At 37.1% G+C, this 22,568-nt stretch overlaps 1 pseudogene; it reads right to left on the bottom strand.

The window, feature by feature from the left end:
• LOC122229240 overlaps positions 1 to 21,864 on the bottom strand; it is a 66,584-nt pseudogene extending 44,720 nt beyond the window's left edge.
• Between the last annotated feature and the right edge of the window lie 704 nt (positions 21,865 to 22,568).

The raw sequence follows: 22,568 nt of genomic DNA, 5'->3' as shown, positions 1-22,568 counted from the left end.
TCATGTTTTCACATTTATCAGTAGTCCTTTTTGTAAATGTAGAAATCCCTGTTTTCTAAGTAAAATTTGTAATACTATTATTATCTAGTAGAACTGAAGAGAAGCATCTCAGATGTTCATCAGTGTTCAGCTTTTGGCTTCTAATTAAATCCGTACATTTTTCAGCGGCCAACTGTGGCCTCATGTTTCAGACACTCTCAATGCCAGTGGAAAATGCTGATTTAATAGACACGTGCCTGTTAATGGTCTGCTCAAAGCCCTGGTAGATCTTTCAAGCTATTCCAATATATAAATAGATCATCTGATCTAAACTTCTAATATCCCAACAGATTTATTTCACATTAGTTGGTGTGCAACATGCTACTGTATTTGGAGTGAAACAGGATTTGGGAAATAGGAGGCTTGGGTTGAAGGTCTAGCTGTATCATTTCCTGCTTATGTGACATTAATCGCTTAGCTTGTTCCAGCTGTAGCTTCCTAGTCTGCGAAATGTGAACGCTGTCAGTGCTGGGAGGACTAAAGACCAATGCTGTTCTATTTAACCATCTATAGACATCAGCTTTTCCTCTTCCAGTGGTATTCCCAGTTCGCCTAAGTTTCCTCTTGTGAACTTCTGTCCCGGTCCCAACCTGAACTGCAGCCCTGGGGGCCCCTAAGAATCATAGAATTTCTCAGAAAGAGATAGACCATGCCGTTATCTTCAGGGCCACTGGCTGGTGACTCTTTCAACTCTGAGCCCTGGAACTGAAGTGTCGATATTTCTGTTATTGGGCCTTTTGCCCTTGTCCTGGAACTGGCAGGGAGGTGCACTCTTCTGGCTAATGAGCAGTCACAATCTCATCGTTAAGAAGTAGCAATTTCACGTCACCCCACTGGGCCGCAGATCACTGTGCTGCTTGGAGTGCATCCACAGTAGGCCCAATCCTTCTAGCACGAGCCTGTTGCCTTTCCTCCCCTCCTCAAAACTATCTTGTTCTCATCAGACCGTTGAGTCGCCAACTTACTTGTATGAGCCTTAACAACCCATAGAAGTTTCCCCTGCCCCTCCAACTAAGAGGGATCTTTCACATACCTAAACGTGAGATTCATGTCCAGTTTATACCACTTTATCATGCATTTGTTGACTATCTGAGTTTCCCTAATAGATCTGAAGTCACAAGTTGTTTCTTCCTGTGATGTTTAAGACTATGTTTTAACTACAGCTGACAACGAATAAATTAATGTTGAGTAAATGAATCAGAGAATGGACAAATGCATAAATCACATTGAAAATACTCCTTAAATACATATCTCTTTAATAAGAACAAAGAACTGTAAGGCAAAAGTTTACCGCCAAAGCTAATTGATTGGTATATTTTAATTCTCCTTGTTGCATGTGACCTTCAAATGTTCGTCCAATGAAAGCTATTGAAGAGGATGACAGATTTTCTCCAGGATTGAATTTAAACCACTTTTGACTATCAAGTAAAGTATGAAAAAAGATATTATTAATTTCTATTAATATGAACAGGAAAAATGAAATACATGCCCAACCATTATTCCAACTAAGAGCTGAGTTCAAATAACTTTTAAAATATCAAATTTTCAAGATTGCAAAAATAAAAAAAATCTTGAACTTGAGATGCTGCATTCCTGCATAAGACAATTAAACAGCGATACCATAAAGTATCTTACAAATGGTCAATATTTGTATATCAAATAACAGCTTATGTGACAACTAATTATTTTATGCATGGCTCTTTAAAATATGCATGTATCTTAAGGTTCAAAATAGTGTTAAATTAGACCAAAATTGTTTATATTTTAATGACTGTCCATCCCAAAAAAGTGACATATAGATATTATGTTTTTCTTCTTTTTTAAAAAAAAATGTTTATTGATTTATTTTGAGAGAGAGAAAGAGAAAGCACAAGAGGGGCATGGGGGAAGAAAGTGAGAGAATCCCAAGCAGGCTCCACACTGTCAGCACAGAGCAGGATGCGGGACTGGGTCCCACAACCCTGGGATCATGACCAGAGCTGAAATCAAGAGCCGGATGCTTTAAACGACTGAGCTACCCATGTGCCCCTCTGTTTTTCTTCTTTTTAAAAATTAATTGCTTATTTTCATTGGTCAGTGTCACTAGGTAGCTTGGGGATAGGTATCCTATTTCCAAAGAAAAGAAACAGTCTTGCATTTTAAAACATGTATTCATCATTTTATGTTTAAACACATCTATGTGAAAGAATGTCTGAGCTGTAACATTATCTATTTTAATATATTTTTATCCAGGTGTCTGTGAAATTATTTTCAGACTCTTAACATGACATTCATTTACATATTCCACAAGGGACTAACATATTTGGAACTGTCACTCCAATAGGATGATAAATTAAATTCAGCTGAAACATTAGCCTCTATACCCTGAAGGAACAAGTTCCAAACTTCACCCCTAAGTGGCTCCATGATTGATACGTCTTCTTTTGTCCCACTTCTTATAAAGTTCTTTCCATTCCCAATTTCACCTGTAAGAGGTTCCATGACTGATACTTTTTGAGAAAAATTCCACTTTTTAGAAAGTGCTTTCCATTCCCATCACTTTTCTATGTTAATTAACTGAGACTTGTTTTTGTTTTTAATATAAATGTATGGCATTACTAAATAAAAAAATAAGAATGATGGTCCTATTAAATAGTCAATATGAGATAAAAAGCCAATTAAAACCCCAGATGGAAGTGATGCATGAGAGAAAATAGTATAAATGGATAACAGTAATCAGTTGATTGGTTTATAGATCCAAAGTTCCTCAGGGGATGTTTTAAATCCAGATAGTGGCCTAGAATGCTGAATTTTCCATTTGGGAGCTTTTATTGAACTAAAAGATCCTTAGAAGGCTATGTTCCCTCTTGGGTTCACATCCAAGGAAGACTCAAAGTGAGTTAATTCAGTCAGGGTCTGGAATAAATTGCACACGATAAATTCACTTTAGAAGATCTTGTCAGATAAGATGGAAGCGGCCCCATTATAAAATTCTAAAGATCAGATACAAAGCCATAATTTTAGGGAAATGGCAGAATTTCAGTGGTTCAATATTTGACCATTTATTTATTGTTCTCTGTAGGATTGTAGTCATTCTGTGCATTTCTGTAGACTACAGGATGACACTGCTCCCTTGACTAGCTATGCTTCCAAGGTTTGACAATAGAAACACATTTGCGATGTGTTATTCCCCTTCTCTGTAAGCTATTCAAAATTAATAACACTGTCTCTCAAGTGTTGTAAGAGAGATCATAACCCATCGATCATTTGCTATCTGTATTCTGGGTCAGAAGTAAGGCACAATAAAAGAATAAAGGGTAGACAGGGGACTCAGTCAAAAGACACATAGCTTACATATAGGACCAAAAAAAAAAAAAAAAAAAAAAAAAAAAAAAAATATATATATATATATATATATATATATATATATATATATATATTTCATTGTTAAAAAACATAACAATGTAATACAGTACTTGAAGTGTAAAGCAAGTTGAAGCCGCCATCATTAGCTTTGCTTCTTGCTGGTTACAAATATTGAACATTTTGTTTCAATGAAGGTGAAACAGTTAGGATTTCCATGTCTGTTAAGAAAAACCCTAAACCTTAGTATTAAACATAACTTCAGCCTATGTTTTAGTCGATTTATACTGCTATAACACAATACCGCAGACTGGGTGGCTTACACAACAGATATTTGTTTCCTCACTGTCTGGAGACTGCCAAGTCCATGAGTAAGGTGCTTGAAAATTTGGTTTCTGGTGTTAGCTTGCTTCCTGGTTTGCAGATTATTGCCTTCTTGCTGTGTGTACATGTGATCTCTTCTTTGTGCACAATCAGGAGGCAGTAAGAGAGAGAGAGAGAGAGAGAGAGAGAGAGAGCACTCTGCTGTATTTTTCTAAATGGCATTAGTCCTATTGGTTCAGGGCCTGACCTGTATGATCTTAACCCTACTTAACCCTACTTCCTTAGAAGCACCATTTCCCAATACAGCCACTAGAAATTATGGTTCAGCATATGAATTTTTTGGTTCTCATGTACTCTCTCAATCCTCAGTGTTTAAGTATTGCCCCTTATGCCTCATATTCCCTCAAAAACCAACATATTTTGTTTATGTTTGTGCATTTGTATTTTGGTGTTAGGTACCTTTATATGAATTTAAACTTTCCTAAACCAGATTTATGTTTACTATGAATAATCTGGCTTTTCTTATCTACTTTATTTTCTCTTGTACATCATTTTCTATCTTCTACATAAATGGAATATGTCTACACTGTACTTTAATTTCTTTTACATGTCTCTAGATTCTCTAAAGGATATATTGGTGTATATTCATGTGAAACTTGAAATTCTGTCTTCATGGAGATAGATATTCAAATATGTTTCCAGAAGACATATCTTGCAGGCTGGTTAGTTATTGTCACTGAATGCAAATCCTAACATTCTGTTGGAAGAAATAGAGGAGAGGAGAAGAAATTAATATAGTACATTGGTAAGACTTGGATATCAATCCCAGCTTGACACTTTGTGGATGTATGATCTTGGGGTGCTCATTGAGTGTTGAGCCAACTGAGTTTGTGTTTCCATTTCACAAAAATTTGGAAGTTATATAACAGTTGTCCTACCCATGCATAGGGTTGTGGCAGGGATAAAAGGAAACAAGATATATGAAAAATACCACACAAAAGTTAGTTATTGTTTAAAGAAGCAGTTAAGCATAGGAACAGGTTTCATATATTTTCCTTGTTTTAAAAGAAATGTAAACAAGTATGGAATATGAACTGTATACATTCAAAAAATTAAGTATAGCAGGATTCTCTTCCACTTCTATCAGAATTTGAAAATTTCCTCTTCTATTTTGAACTTACATTTTATCTATATTTTTACCTTACATTTAAATTTAGCAACTATATGCAAAATTTTTAGAAATGAAAATTTGATGAATTATTTTTAGTAAAGGTTTCAGTTTTACTTGAAAAAAATTAAGGAATATAAGTGACAGACCTTTTCATATTACAGTTCTTTTCCACAATGGCATACTGTTAGAAATATACAAGAAATCTGCACATTCATTTAAGACCATCTCCACCCCCTCAAAAAAAATTCTGTAAGAATTTTAAATCTGTACCCCCTTTTAAAAAAAATTCTTCAAGAAGTAAGAAATTATGAAAATGGTTACATTTAACTGTGCCATGAAAGATTTTTCTGAGAAGTTTGCTCACTGACCTACAGATGGCAGAACAATGTAGCAAATGGAAAATAGGTGTTTTCTCCTCGTACTTGCAAAAATCAAAGCAAAGGATTATCTAAACTACCTTTGTGAGAATTGTATGAGGTCAGAGAAGGGAGAGTCAGGAAAGGGAAAAACCCACTACCAATGACTTTTCTTTTTTTGTGTGGATTTTGGTAGGCAAAATCCAAGGATCTCCTTTGTGTTGAAATAGACCGGAAGTCTGGTATTCAGTAAGTGCTATGAGCTGACTTTTCCTAAAATGTGTAAGGGAAGTTGCTTGGGTAAGTGGGCCAAAGGGATTTCACACATGGAACTTATTTGGGTTTTCTCATATTGTATTCTTTCTACAGGGAGAATTTAGATTTCTATGTGACCAAGAATTTGTGGATTTTTTATAGCTTGCTATGTTTTAAAGCAGAGAGAAGAAAAAGACAGTATCTTTCTGAATTCAGTTTTGTGGATCTCTTATGTCTTTACATTAACTAGTGCAATTGGTTTTAGACATATTAATTTTGATGAGGTATATAAGAGAAAAAATTTTCTAATTCGCTTCTCGCTGTTCAGATTGCCTTATAGATTGTGTAAACTCACTTCTCTATGAATTCACAAGGTATTTGAAGGTATTAGTTATGCAAAATAGGTGTTTTCCTGCAAAGTTTTGTGTAAATTAAACATGTATTAGTCAAATCAGATTAAAGAAATGCACAAAGGAACAGGTATTCCTTAAGGCGTCATTGCTGAGTCTGTGAAAAGAAAGCTTTTATGGTATGAAATGTGAACTAATATTTTAATCTGTTCGGGCGTGTCCAAGCGACTAAAAGTACAACTCGCCTGTATTTAGTAATTTTTTTTCCTGGGTGAGACAAGAGCAAAAACAGTGGAAGTGGATTTAAATGGTCAAAATCAGAACAGGTAGTTGAAACCACACGCTGAAATCAGAGTCGGATGTCGGGGAGGAGTGAGGACAGCGGAGTGAGACAAGCAGCTGAGGGTGCCTGGGGGAGAAACGGCAGTGGATGTTTGCAGCAACAGAACCCGTTCCTGTGGTTAGTTAGGGCAAGCCTGGTTCCCAGGCATAACAGTCTCACACCTGGCAGAATTTTAGGAGGTTGGTTTGTGGGAGCGCTGAGCCCCCAGAAAACTCCATCACCAACCCTTGAGCCCACTGAGTTCCAGTATCCATGGACTGCAGATACAGTCTACTCTCTTTTAATGTGCAGATGGTAGTAATAGCATCTATCGCTTGCATAATAATGTGCAGATATTTTTAGAAAGTGATTTTCTACAAAGTCATGCTTGTGATCCTGGCAAAGCGTCCCTAGGACTTTAGTATGAATGAGTTTGTCAGGTCACTATTGAAGCCACACTGACTATTTGGTTGTGGCCAAAGAAAGGAAAAGCAAAGAGAAAAGTGCAGAAAAGAAAACGTATAGTATTAATTCATCATTTGTCCATCCATTCAGCATTCTCTATATGCTGGGCAGTGCACTGGCCAAAAGAAAACATCATTCCAGTCTACTTTCGTGAAATGCAAAGCTCAAACAAGAGAGCAGTAGTAACCTAATAAACCCAAAACCTCAATTACACATTGCCAGAAAAGTGGAAAGTGTTGATCAGGGAAGGCCTCTGAGGAAGCGGTATTAAACTAAGACTTAAATAGTGATACATACTCAAATCTACAATGGTGCTGTTATTGGCCACAGTCATTGTCCCTGATCATCATCCACATTTTATAGTGGAAGAAACAAAGTTGCTTTGAGGTGAATTGTCCATTCACACGGCTTAGTAAGCAATGAATCTGAACCAGGTTCCCAGCTTTAGTATGCTTAACCACCATATGCTGCTGCCTCACAACAGAGAGGGAACAGCCAGCATTCTGACAGGTCTCCAAAGCAGAGAAATCTGAAGATTAACTTCCAACCCTCCGTCCTTCATAGGTCTGCTTGCCCCTCAAGTTGTACAGAATACCAGAGTCAGCATCATTGAAGCTGTTATTATTGGTTAGAAGCTCCGGGACTAACTGCACACATGTTGCCTGAAAATAATGCTTACCGCAAGGAGAGACTTGCTGTAGGTGCCCCTGAGCCAGAGGTCACCTGAAAGCTGGAAATTCTCTTAGCCCATTTGAAGTGAGCCGGCCTTTATCTCCTTCTGACAGAGACCAAGGACAGCGAGTCAAGAGGGAAAAAAAAAATTCCTGTACTATAGATGACACTTCCCGCGTGTAGGATTTTTTAATTGTGTTCAGCTATTTAGTGTAATTACACCTAATCACATAATTTCTGTAAATTGGTGAAGTGACATAATTTAAGTGTTTAACAAGAAATGTAGATTAAATAATTATAATGTATAGCTGCAACTTATGGGTAATGATGGGCAAATTTTAAACTTTGCAAAATAGTGTAATTTGAGCCTTCATGGAAATATCTCACCATTTCTCTTTCCTATTTCTGACCAAGTGCAACAGCTTTGAAAGCTACATAATGTAAACTTAAAGGCTTCTCTCTTTCTAGGACATCCTTAATATAGAGTGTTCCTAAGAGACTAATGTGATTTTAGCCTCTCCCCAGAAGTCTAATATGGAATTAACTGCCTCAGAAGGAATTAAGAATTCCAGCTGTTTCTTAAGTGAAATGACCATTCCAAAGTCTGAAAACTCTATAGAAATAAATGGTGACTTTGACCCTGGAGCTGTCATTCATATGTTAATTGTTAAGTCATACAACACATATTTATCTGTGTATCTGTGTCTATTATGTGTCATATATTGTGCCAGCTGAGTGCTGGACATTCTATAGTGAACAGAGTCCAGGGAGGCCAAAACAGAAAGGGGATGAGTAAGTAAGGCATGTCCAACATTGTCTTATCAAGAGAGCAACTAAGATAAGGGTCTTTCAACAGGGAGTTGATGTTGGTGATTTTTATGAGGCTTTGCAGTAGAGTGGTGAAGGTCAAAGCCAGAAGGAGTAGGTTGGGAGACAATTAGACGTGAAATAGACCACTGCTTTTAAGAAATTTCATAGTGAAGTAGAAGAGTGAAATCAGATAGTAATTGACAAGAGGTGTTGAGCTTAAGGGAGACTGCTGTCCTCCCACACCCCCCGTAGGACAGGTTTATTTGAACCCAGTTGGGAAGCACAATGATAGCAAGATTTTATGGAAAAAAAAAAAAATTCATGCCAGGTTTTTACCTGACCCGTTTTTCTCATTCATTCATCACTCCAATCCTGTGAGGTATTTGCTACTATTAGTCCCATTGTAAGGTAAGGAAACTGAGGATGAAGATATTAAATATCTTGCCCTGGATTGCTAGCTGGTAAGCAACAAGACTGTAAAGAGCACCAGGTCTGTCTGATTCCAGAGTCAGCCTAAGCAGCTTCTCTATAGGTAGAAGTAAACATAAAAGGATGAGGGCTTATCATCAAAAGTTCCAGGTCCCTAGAAGTCTGGAATAGATGTAATCCAATGGAGAAGTGCGGAGAGAATACCCAGTTATTCAAAGCAAAGCAATACCATTTTAATAGAAGGGAGAGCTAAAAGTAGAAGTACAGATGCAAGTTGAAAGATTCAGTGGAGGAGATCAGTGGTACTTTCATGCCATGGTTTCTATTTTTTTATAAGTTGAAGGTCCTATGATGATAGAGTAGAGATATGAAGGAACCAAGATTTCAGACTGAGGGGAAATGGTGCATAGTCTCAACCCCTGGAAATGGGAGAGGGAGCTACTACAGAATTGTATTTGCTTGTTCTCCTTCAGGACCAAGTAAAGGTTATTGACAATGAATTTAATACATATGTGCAGATTGCGGGCCAAGAGCTGGACTGATACATGGTTGTGGTTTTGCCAAGCAAGTGAGAAAGGAGATTAATGGCACATGGAGACCGAGAATAGTGGTACAATGTGGCTATGGTCACAGATGAACCTTAGACTTTAATCATAACGGGAAAGGAAGTGAAGCAAGGAGAGAGTCAATAGACAAGATGGAACTAGAAGATTCTCAGGACTGGAAATTCAGATGCATTCCATGTTTATTTTTGTTTGCAAATTGAATGAGGCTGTAGTTAGAGTGAAGAATGACTAACTTATTTTAGACCTCAGCCAGAATGGAAATTGCCCCCCGGTGTTAGGAGAAAAGATAGCCCCTAAAGGATACTATTTCTAAGAATGTTTACTATCATGGCTTCAGTGTTGCATCAGGTACCACAGTATATCCTCAGCCAATTCTTTAGAAAAGTCATATACATTCAGGAGATGTACATGCTTAAACATGTTAAAACTAAAGTTTTATGTGATTAACATGAATGTCACAAAAATGTTTTGTATGAGTTTTCATGTCAGTAAGTTTTTTGATAATGAAAATATATTTTGAAAATGAAAACAAAAGCAAAGTATGGTTAAGAACCAATGTTATACAAAAACCACCAGATTGATTAATCCCTGAAAATTGTGACCGTATAATTTAAATTATGACAGTACATAGTTATCAATGACTTAAAATTTATAATATTCTAGAGTGAAATAATTCACATATTTAAAATGAAAACTTTATTTTTAAATCTTCATTATATTCAAATCCTTCAGAATTTGGACCATGGTCCATATGGTGAAAATTGCCTCTTTGCAAATGATCACCAAAATGATTATTGTTATTTTTATTATAAATCTGTTATGGGGGCTTTCACCTTGTAAGTCAGAGGAAGGGAATATGAGGGTAGATATGTCTGCATGAGCACATAGGTGCATGTCTAAATATGCATAGGTGTTCACATGTGAGCCTGTGCAGGAGCACATGTGTATGCCTTGTGTACATGTGTGTGCATATCTATCGTAGGCCCTCTGGTATCATTCTTTGCAAAGAATTAGCAGTCATGACTTAATTATGCACATTATACTTATGTGGGCTTCCAGGTAAAATTTGTCGAGTAACCATACCATGTAATGTTCATTTGTTACCTGATCATGATATGTTATCTGAAGATAGTCCGTGTAAAAGTGGTTTCAAAAAGTTATGAAATCATTGGTATCATCAATGAGGAAATTTAAAATAATTTAAAATAATTTAAAATGACAACATTACCACAGTTCCTTACGTTTCTTTCTTAATTTATATGTCATGGTCATGCTGAATACAGGGCAAGAAAGGAACAAAGGGTCTCACTGAAGAGTGAGTGGTTTTTGAGAAGGAAAGAAATTGCAGCTGCTTCTGTGTTTCCGAGGCAGACCAAGAAAAGTCATCATGCTTAAGATTGGGGCAAGAGAGGCTGCATGAGTGGTCTTATTCATAGCTCTGTGTTGCACATATCCATATTGTTTCCTCTGAGTGGCTGAGAAAAAGAATGGCTCTCCCTTTCCAATAGCTCGTTTGGAATATATAAAAGCCTTCCTCATCAGGCTGAGAAAATTACATCACTGATAAGTCAACCTTCTGTACCCTTTTGGATCCTAGTCTCTAGATAGAAAATGTGGCATTTTTAGACATTAAGACCATTTTGGATTCTTTTGACTTCCTCTAAGAGCAATTGGATCTGATGCAATGGGTTTTTCCCTTATCTCCTGGGCTATGAAGAGCTCTTTCATCATCACGGCATTTGAGTTGGCAGAGTCCCTGGAATAGGTCAGAAAAAGCTCCTGCAGAGATTTTTATATTAGAGCATTGTTAGCTAAATTAATCCTTTTGCCTAGATTTTCCTCACTGAAGAGAAATTTTGTAAAGTTAATTGGAGTCTCAGGAAGAGAACTAACAAAAGGCAGAACTTCAGTGGGGTCAAACAGGCATATTATCTCAAAACCAAAAAGATGAATTATAAGGGAGGATACGTGGCTTTTAACGCAATTAAAGCCTGAAAGGAAACTTAATTTTATCTAGTCCATTCTTTTCTCCTCATGGTAAGAGAGTTCATGAACATCTGTAGAGGCATACATTTTTATCTATTACCCAGGATCTGCAGTGAGAAAAATTATATAGCTTTCCATGGAGTCTTCTGGTTATCAAGCAATTTGCTTGGTAACTTCTTTTCTCCAGCTTAAATACCATGTTTGAAATTATATCAAATTTTTGTCTAGTCTTTCCTATAAGGAAACAGAAAAAAGCAAATTATCAACTTTTATTGTGAATTATTAGCCCTCCTACTTACGATAACCTTAAGCACACTCTTGACACTGAAAATATACTTTATTCTACTGTATTTTAAAAAACTATTTGATGATCCTTTCCCTGTATAAGGTCTTGTTTATACATTAAAGCTACTTTCTTATATATTTCACATACTGTCTTTGATGATCCTTTCCCTGTATAAGGTCTTGTTTATACATTAAAGCTACTTTCTTATATATTTCACATACTGTCTATGTCTTAGATACACATAATTCCTCATTCCTTACTAAATCATTAAATATTAAGCTTTTATTTTAGTGCAGTTATTGTATGTTTGTCTCATTGTACACTGAATTAAATCTCTTTAGGAACTAAATTTACATTAAAAAAATATATATATATATAGTATCTATCATAGGCACCCTCTACTGACATTGATCAGAAAGGATAATCTGTTAACTGGTTTCGCCACTAGATGGCACTGATCTGCCTTTGGAAGTTGCTAAGGACATTTGCTTAATTGAGAACAATTACTATTTTAATCAAGAAATATATCACCTTTTTTAACCAATAGGCTTTTAAGTTTGAAATGAGTTTTAGTATTCACAAATATCTGCTATTGCTTAGAGCAACCATAAAAAGTTAAGAGACCAACAACAAACAACAAGTGAGTATTGCTCTTTTCTATACTAACATTTTTATCCCTTCAACTTTATAGTTTATGCCAAAAAAGTAGAATTCAACATTGAATTTAAACATTTTCAGGCTTGCCAGATTTCATTATTGTCTTCTAAAATGTTGCCCATTCCTTTGTACTATTGATCCAAGAGTTAAACTTTTTAAGTTCTTTAATAGACCCTAGTTATTTAAGTGTGACTATCAACTTCTTTTTAGATAAGATGTAACAAATCTCATATAATTTAGCTACCTGTAACAAATCTCATATAATTATTTGCTTGTGTCCTGTTTACCTGAATTTCTGGTTCAATCAGGATCACGTTTTAGATAGGAAGTTGATTTTTTTCCAACACAAAGATGCATAATAAGAAAATGCTATTATTTTTAAAAGACAGCCATTTATTCCCTTCAAATTGAGATTCATTGTAAAATATATCCAAAGAAATACTGGAAATATTTGTCTTGGTTAAGCCTTAATTTGCCCTCATGTGGATGAAGGCTGGCAAATATGACATAGCAAATTAGCTTAGGATATGACATTGCCATTAGCTACCACAGGGCTTCAGAATATCTACATCAAGGTTCTTAACCCTGGAAGTGTGCATCAGAATTACCTGTGGAGCTTCTTAAAAGGATAAAGACACAATCTCCATCACAGATCTATTTACTGAATCAGAAACTATCGGTTGGGAGCACAGCCATCTGTGGTTAAAGGCTTTAAAGACCGCTCTGGGATGCAGCCAAAGATAAGAACGATTGGTCTTCAAAGAGGAGATTTGATTCAAGAGCATCATCTTATTTAAATATCCTGCACCATGTCTCAGCACTCTGGAATCTGGAGCCAGCTTGCTCCCAGCGTTTTCACTCATTAGCTCTGTGAACTAAAGAAAGTTAGTTATGGTGCTGTCCTTCAGGTTTCTTGACCACATAATGGTGACGATAAGAGTATCCATCTTATAAGAGGTTGTCCTGAGGAATAATAGTTCTAATCCATGTAAAATGACTGAAACTTAGTCCTCAATAGGGGAGAGCTATTGTTGTTGTTGTTGTTGTTGTTGTTGTTACTGTTGTTTTTATCATCATCATCATTTGTACTGTTGCAAACATATAGCTGCTCTATATATTGATAAGCTTCAAGTTTGTATAAATTTACTTTTGTAATTATTTTATTTATTTTTGCTATATTTAGTTTTAGCTTTGTACTACATTGGGTGAGAGTCACGTGGATTAAAGTTTATAAAGACAAAGCTGGGGAAGGTGAAGTAACAATTATAAAAGCACACAAAGGGTGCCTAGGTGGCTTAGTTCGTTAAGCGCCTGACTTTGGCTCAGGTCATGATCTCATGGTTCATGGGGTGGTCATGATCTCACTGTTTGTGTGTTTGAGCCCCACATCAAGCTCTGTGCTGACAGCTCAGAGCCTGGAGCCTGCTTTGGATTCTGTGTCTCCCTCTCACTCTGCCCCTCCCCCACTCATGCTCTGACTCTCTCTCAAAAATAAACATTAAAAAATTAAAAACAAAATAAAAAATAAAAATAAATAAAAACACAAAATCTTCACAAACATTTTACAAGCGCTTAGAGTCAATTCACTTATGGATGGTCAAGAATTGATTTCATGTAGTTTTCTTTCTTTTTTTCCATTGTCATTTAAGATTTGCTCAGAACTCCCATTTATAAATTTTTTAAAAAATAAATGTATTTCATGTATAAAGGATTTACATTTTCATATGATCATCAAGACATTGGGCCAATATCATGTAATTAAGAGATAACTAAACTCTTCTTAAAAGAAACATTTAGTAATTAAAACTTACTGAAACCTGAAGTTGGGAATGTTTGAACTCCATCCAAAACTTTGTCAGAGCACATATATTATGATCTTTCATACTATTGTCTTGGGTGCCACTGCCATATATGGAATCCAAAGAATATTCCACAATTTGCCTGAAATTATCTTTCTTTTTTTCTTTATCTGGTGATTAAAGTTTCTGAAGGAGTCTCAGCTCAAGGATCACTGACTCCAGAAATCCTCAGAAGATCCCCAACCCACTAATTCCAAGGTCCATACTCCCTCTGTTTTTAGGCCTCTTGTGTTTATATATAGCTGTTACATCCCAGTTGGATTGTACACTTATTGAGAACAAAAAGCCATGACTGATGGAACTTAGTAATTCTAGACCCCCTATCATGTGCTTGTTTATGTATTTAGGTATTTAGAGAGCACAACCAGGCATGCACAAGCAAGGGAGGGGCAGAGAAACAGGGAGAGAGAGAATCCCAAGCAGGCTCCATGCTGTCAGCATGGTGGGGAACCACGAGATCATGACCTGAGCCCAAATCTAGAGTCGGATGCTCAACCGACTGAACCACCCAGGCACTGCCCCTCATGTGCTTTTTAATAAAAAAGTTTACCATGTTGCTTATAATTTTTTAGGCTAAATGGGTGATGGGCATTAAAGAGGGCACTTGTTGTATGAGCACTGAGTGCTGTATGTCACTGATGAATCACTAAATTCTATTCCTGAAGCCAATATTACATGATATGTTAACTAACTACAATGCAAATAAAAAATTGACACACACACACACAGATTTTTTTTCGGATTTTTCTCATAACCCTAGATATGTTTATATTAATAAAATTGGCAAATTCTAGATTAATAAAATGAGTCTTGGAAAATAATTTTCATAGTTTACTTGATAGGGCGGGCAAAAAGTGAACAAATATGGCATTTAGAATGAAATAAAACTTGAACTATCAGGATCATGGAAATTTGAAAATTAAAACCCTTGAAATAAGGTCAACATTAACCACCAATCCAGCAGTAACAAAAACTATTGTGAAAACATTTCATATACAGACAGAAAATGAAACAATTTCAATTTATGTATGTTTCTGTATCTGTAGCTATATCATTTTAATGATTGACCATATATTTTCTGCGAATGTTGACATTACACGTGATAGGATGTCATATATCAAATATGGTTCCTCCTTTGTTTGGAAGTTTAACCAATAATTGAAGTAAGTAGTTTTTTTTTTTTTTTCTTTTTTAACTATGTATATAATCAAAATGCATTTCTTGATGTTTATGTTTCAGAATTTGGCCATTTTTTTTAAAGCAGAGAGAAAGTAGAAAGGCTTATTTTGACTTCATGAATTATAGGAGCAAAGTATGTTTTTGATATTTATCAAGGATTTAATTGAGTGATTCATTTGCTGTTTCATCATTATATTGTTATAGCATGTTGATGTGTGATTTAGTTTCCATTAAGTATTGCTAGAAGATTAATCTAGTTTAAGATGCTGACTAGGCAAGCAAAATGTTTGCTCACTGCAAGCATTTTTATAATTAACTTACCAGCACAGATAAATAAAGACGTAATCTTATAGTAACACGGAGGACTTGATATGACGGGTGGTCTAAAGAAGTACATTTTAAATAGTAATTCATTGATATATAAGTGGATATTTGTAGAGGGAAAAGGAGCTTGATGTTTAACCGTGACATGTCCAAACTTGCAGTATTTTTCAATTTCATGGCCAAAAAAAGGTTGAAGGCAATAAAATACATGATAAGTAGTGCAGTACATTACTGATTTATTATGGCAAAACGTGCGAATGGGTATAATATTATATACTCATTCGTGCCCTCCCGTATGCAGGAAGACTACTATTCCATTGTAAAAATTATGATTAGGTTTGAGAAAGAAGAGATTTAGTTAAAATTCCTACATTTCTGAAGTCTGTCTCCTTTTTTGAAGTGGAAACTAGGTCTCAAATATGCAAGTACTATTAAAAATACAGTAAGACTTCATCATGGGAAAATGTAAGTTAAGCACACCCAGACACACCTTGGATTCCAATACGTGTGTTGAAATCCTAAGACAGATTTATAGAAGCAAAAAGTATTATCTGGAGAATCAGCAAATTAAAGGGACCTTCCCCAATCACAAAGCACTATTGGCTTCATATCCTTCTAGGATAACCAATTATGACGCCCTAGGGACACCTATCAGCCTTCTGAAATCAGATCCAAAGTGGAGACAGAGAACATAGTCAAGTAGAATCTTTTCTCTGACCTTTGCTTGTTACTTCGGACCCCTGATGACTAACGCTTACTCCTGAATTGTACTTCATTTCCCTGTACCAGTATATATAGTGCTTGGTATATAGTGTTTGGTTTGTGCCAAACACTGTTCTTAGTGTTTTACAGCTATTAGAACATTTAACTTTGTAATGTTCATATGGGGGGTATTATTTTCACAATCACATTTTACAGATAAAGAAACTAAGGCAAAGAGAATAGCCAATATGACCAAGATCATGTAGCTGTATAAGTAATAAAGCCAGAATTCAAGCAAAGAAGTCTGTTCCAGAGACGGCTCAAAACCAATATTTGAAACCACCAAAAACGGACTAGCAGACTGTTTGTTCTTTGAATGTAAAGAAGAAACCACAAAAGTTTATATGTAGAATGCTATCTTTTAATTTCATTTTTTGCTCCTTGATCTATAAATGAAATTTTATTCCACTTATTCAGCCTAAGAAAATCAGGAACTAGATCTCATATTTCATATGTACAGAAATACCTTCCGGCTCCACAACCAGAGAGGGTTAGTGTTAGATGTTAGCAATTACACTTAAATGAGACTCATTTCAAACAAAGTCAAAATTAAGGAATCTGATTTGGCGATATATCATCATGGTTTTAGAAGTCTTGTATTCTCTCCAAACCACCTTGTCCTCAGGGGATTCATTACTTTACAAGGAGGCTTGTGGAAGGTCTAGTTCAGATTCGTATTTTCACTGCGTAAATGTGGCCTCTCTGTAGTTGCAACTTTCAGTTAGGTAAATACTTTAGATAAACAGCTCCATTATTTTTTCTGTATAACTGAAGATAATTGGTTAAATTATAACTAAATTCTATATTAACTATGATCTTCTTGTAATTACCTCAATTAATGTTTTTAATTGACATAATGATTCACTTTTTAGCTTAGTACCTGAGGCATTTCCATTAACTCTCTGCCATGAAACGCATATTGTGATTGCTCACGGGAGAAATGTCCAACACGCTTGCTTGTCCCTTAAGTGTATATAGAAGCCTCTCGACTTACAAACTGCTAAGGTCTGAACAGTTATTGTCACCCCTTTATAAAGCAAAAGTAATATCATTAAAATGTGTGCTTTTGCTACCTGTTAGAAACAGGCAAAGAAGACAAAGAAGAGCATGTTTTTGAAGGATATTCTTTAAGTTAAGGGATTTTCTCTCTTTTTTTTTTTTTTTGTTAAGTTGATTTTTATTTTGAGAGAGAGAGCATGTGTGTGCACAAGTGGGGAGGAGCAGAGAGAGAAGGGAAGAGAGAATCCCAAGCAGACTCCATGCTGTCAGCATGGAGCCCCATGCGGGACTCAAACTCATGAACCGTGAGATCGTGACCTGAGCCAAAAGCAAGAGTCAGACGCTTTGCTGACTTAACCACTCAGGTGCCCCGGTTAAAACATTTTCTTAAACTTCAAGGTAAAGTTCCTCATTTCTTCTATGTGGTATTCTGATCTTATGTTGATGGTCATGAAGACAAACTCCTCCAGAAGCGGGTATAGAGGGACAAATTAATGAATCTAGAAGTTGCACACACCCACCCTATCATGGCTTCCAGATTGCCCAGCTCATGTGAATACATAAGAAAAGAAATCAATCCCTTTCAGCCAAAACTGAAAGTGCCTAGGAACAAAGAACTTTTGTATTAATCCAGAAAAAGGAAATGGCCTAAAGCCAGAGCACAACTAGCGGAGTCTTGAAAACATTGTATTAACTCAGGGAAGTTGTAGTTTTCTGGTTGGTCTGATGAAACTTCCCTGAAGGCCCTGAAAATCTCTTCTGGTCATTGATTAATCCCGGTCAAAGATTAATTTTGTTAGCCTTTCTTCTAAAATGAAAAAAACGATGTCTTCTCGCCATTAAATAAAAATGTAAGTACTGTGGATGTTGTATGAATGGGAAACTGACTTTCGGAGTTCTTAGATGTCAGGTTATAGACCCGCACCTGTGTGATACTACTCTCCTGGGTAGTATTTATGGAAATGCTGTTTGTGGGTAGTGTTTTTGAAAATAAAATGCATTTATGAAAACGGTGATTCCACTCACTCACATGGTTTCCACTAAGATCTATATGCCAGTGACTCCAAAATCTACATCTCTAGATTTGACCTATTATTTATTATTAATATTATTGTTATTATTATTATTTCTAAAGACCCTTAAGTAGGGAAGAAATATATTAGGTTTAGCAAATTCACTGCTTAGTGGTGTCCATTACCAGTTTGAGTAGATAACTCGTGAGTCGTGGCAAATGTGTCAAAGGAGGCCAGGAATTAAGCGCGGAGCTGATGGCAAATCTGTAAAGGTTGGTCAGTGGTGCCGAAAGCACTGCTGTGATTGGAAACCTTGAACTGTTGTTGTGCCAATCAACATATTTAAGTGATATAATCCCGAGCACTCAGATGTGTAATTGCAGAGCAGTGATGTGGGGTATGGCACTGATCTGATGTTGGGATTCTAGTAGGCAGCTCTGGTGGCATGATGGGATGCGGAGTAATCGGGGTATGTGTGTGAGGGCAGTGCGGATAGTAAATCAGGCCTTTGGAAAGCAAAGGAGCAGAAAAGGTCAGGAGGAAGTTGACTGAGATCACATGACGAAGGCAAGAGCCTGGATATCTGGATGAGACCAAGAGGTAGTCAATAGTGCAGAAAAGAATGGGGGAAAAGAAATAGTTCTGACTGTTCCTTATCATTCTCCTTGCTGTATACACTGTGGTGAAGATCAATTCTGATCGTACGTGTTAAAAGTTGAGAGGAGTCCCTGGCACATGGTGAGTACTCATTGAACTCTATCCAATAGTGGTGGTGGTCTTGGTGGTGGCAGTAAGTAGACGTAGTGACAGCAGCAGTGGCATTGTAGTGCCTTTCCTAGACTATGGAAATAACTCATTTTTTATTCCTTTGGAACCTAACTTCTGGTACATCCTCCACACTTCCACTGTGGATAGCCCTCCGCCTAAAACTCCTATGAACTTCCTAGTGACTTCCCATTGACTGAATAAATCAGAATTATTTAACAAGGCATAACAAAGAACCCTCTGCATTTAGCCCTAGCACTTTTGGGAACTGAGGGATTAAGCAGGTGAAAGATCATCGGATACAACCATATTGCAGTTCCCATCACTCTATATGAGAGTAAGCAATCACATGACTAGTCCAAGTATGGTTTCTCATACTTGGAAATTAGTGTGTGTGTGTGTGTGTGTGTGTGTGTGTGTGTGCGCGCGCACATGCATTTTCTTCTCTTGTGAAATTAATTCATTCAGATTCAACTAGTCAGAATGAATTTTTCTTTCTCTTCTGATTTAATCATATATCTACTATAGCATTTCTCGCATAACTTAGCAATTTGTCTGTCTCTCCCACTAAATCCTTAACAATTTGTCTCAAGGACTCATAATAGTACTTCATATCTAATATCAGCTAGCTAAACATTTGGGAAATAGTGAATGCTACAGTCTGAACATAAAGAAAATAACACATTCGATGAACTATATCGTCTCAATGTACTTTAGCTCTGGTCTCACACTTCCGTTATGCACAGACACTTAGGAAAATAGTTTGTCAGTAAAGCAAACTGCCTACTTCTTACTGAAGAGTTCATGTTATTCAGTTGTACAATTTTAAAAGTTAATATTCTTAACTCCTTCTAAATACTACAATATCAGTAGATTGACTAATTTAAAAATAGCTTCAGTTCTCTTCAATATGTGTAATAGTTTTATTCTGTGTATTTGAATTTAAAACGTGTATAAATGGTAAATGGATCTGTCAAATTTATAAGCAATGAGTGTTCATAAATCTTTTTAGTTCATGAATTAAATCATAAAGGCAAGAGAACAGAAAAGCAAAATATAATTTGTCTCGACATTGTGCAGAATTTTTTTTTTCCTCTATGACTTTCTGGGATGATTAGAGTATTAAAGGAGAATAAACCTAACAGTTTAATGGGATACTTTCATTTCTAGTTAGTAGTCCCGCAATTCAAACTCAAGAAATTCAGCAAAAGAAAGATCTTGCAGGAGGATGCTCTGTTCGAAATTACCTTTGTTGGGACTTTTGTGTAATGGAATTAAGTCAGCAGGGACAGAGAAATGCTTAAAATGGCAGCTGGCTTCTTCCTGTTGCAAAGACATATGTCTTGATTTGTAATTACCAGAAAAACAGGTTGCACGTACTGTACTTTAAATCATTTTCCCAGCTACGGGAACTAGTACAGACATGTATGCAGAGGACACACGGCACTCTTCTTTTAATTTCTCAAAAGTTTTTTTTTTTTTTAATCAGATCCCTTTCATTAGAAATAATCACTGGATAATTAGTTACCTTTTATATAGCTTTATCTTTCATTAAAAAAAAAAAAGGTCACGATGTCATAAAAATAGACATAGTATTCAAACAATTGAATTGAACTGGGATGAATCGAATACTCACCAAAAATCTTATATGGAAACAACTATGGGAAATGTTATCCTAAAATGGTTAGGAACGTAAAGAACCAAAAATTTGATTTTGGAAAAGTAAAATCTCCTTTTGGCATTCTATTTACCGTTATTCAAAATCCAACAAACAAATTAAAAACAACAACAACAAAAAGAATTTTGCTTAATGTAAGGAACATAACCAGAAATCTATGGGCTGCTTAATTACTACCAACTATACAGGCAATTTAATTTTTTTTTATTTGAGGGGGAAACAGGGGAGAGGGGCAGAGGGAGAGAGAGAAAGAATCCTAAGCAGGCTCCACATTGAGTGTGGATCCCATTGTGGGGCTCTATCCCATGACCCTGGGATCATGACCTGAGTTAAAATCAAGAGTCCCGCACTCAACTAACTGAGCTACCCAGGCACCCCGGCAATTTAAATTTGAATGAAATTTTGACATTTAAAAGAATATCAATTAATGCAGTTGATTATTTATTTATTTATTTATTTATTTATTTATTTATTTGGCAAAAGGGTCTTTATTTGTAAAATGCCAAAGGGGCCCCTGGTACAACAGGACAGGCAGGCCAGCTTCTCAGGGGTTGGGGACATTTAGGCAGATGTGCTGGAGCGAGAGGATACCCTACCAGTCCTCTGTATCAACCTGGGCTGTCTTAAGGACAAGGGACACTGGCTCAAAGACAGGATAAGCTTCGGGGGCCCCAGGCTCCAGCAATTCTGGAACAGGCTCCTCCTTGGTCAGCACTTGGTCAGCACTTGGTCAGCCACTGGTGGACCCCCAGGGCTGCTGGGGTTACGCCCCTGGGATCCTCCTGCTGCTGCCTGCAGTTTTGTGCCTGGGATCTCTCTCGTCCCAACTGTGGGGGCTGAGCATCCTCTGAGACCTCTTCCGGTAGTCTCGCAGGTGACACAGGGTGGCTGGGCTGGAGGGTGCCCCCAGGGCAGGACTCGGTGCCCTTTTGCAGAGAGAAACTCTGGTTGTTCTCATTTGGATACTGAAATATCTGGTTAATCTTTCATTGAGTCCCAGCAGGATCAGAGGGTCACCCCTGTGGGGACTGGAGCCCCTGCCCCACCTCTCCTAGCCTCGAGATCTCTCTGCTGCTCCCCCCTCCTCCATTGCTCTTCCTCCTGGGGGTCCATCACTGAAGAAAGGAAGGGAAGTGTCACCCAAAGTCAGCCAGTGCTTCTCCCCTCTCTGGACCTTCTGCATGTCCGCCGTTACCTTCTTGATGTCCTCCTCAGCTTGGCTGAGGATCTCAGCCCAAATGGTCTGGCTGGTCATACAGGTGCTTCCGGGCTGCCTCCCTACCGGGTGCAGCCTTCTCAACCAGCTCCCTTCTAAAGTTGTCTGTGCCCTCCCTTTACAGTTGATCATTTATTTTTTATTTTTTTACTTTTTAATTTTAGAGAGAGCACATAAGTGCAGGAGAGGGGCAGAAGGAGAGAAAGAGAATCTTAAACAGGCTTCACCCTCAGCCCGGAGTCACTGGATGAAAGGCTTAATCCCAGGACCCTGGGATAATGACCTGAGCTGAAATGGAGAATCTGGGCTCAAACAAATGAGCCATCCAGGACCCCCCACAGATAGATTGTCTTTTAAAGTAAACCTCTCCTGAGCACCTGCCTGGCTCAATGGGTTAAGCCTCTGAATTTGATTCAGGTCATGATTTCCTGGTTGGTGAGTTCAATCAAGCCCCCACCTCAGGCTCTGTGCTGACAGCTCAGAACCTGGAGCTGCTTCCAATTCTGTCTTCCTGTCTTTCTCTCCCCCTCCCCCACTTGCTCTCTCTCTCTCTCTCTCTCTCTCTCTCTCTCTCTCTCTCCCCTTCTCTCTCAAAAATAAATAAATGCTAAAAAAATATTTTTAAAGTAAACCTCTCTACAAAGTTGAGTGATCATTGGTGGCTCCCAAAACCACTTCATCTAGTTTAATTTTACTTCTCATGGTTGTCTCTGAGATCAAAGGAAACAATATGTTTGAAATGC

Source organism: Panthera leo, chromosome C2, assembly GCF_018350215.1.
Source record: "Panthera leo isolate Ple1 chromosome C2, P.leo_Ple1_pat1.1, whole genome shotgun sequence".
In the NCBI taxonomy this organism is placed as follows: domain Eukaryota; kingdom Metazoa; phylum Chordata; class Mammalia; order Carnivora; family Felidae; genus Panthera; species Panthera leo.
The sequence above is the reverse complement of the archived record's forward strand: the minus strand, read 5'-3'. Positions and strand labels throughout refer to the sequence as shown.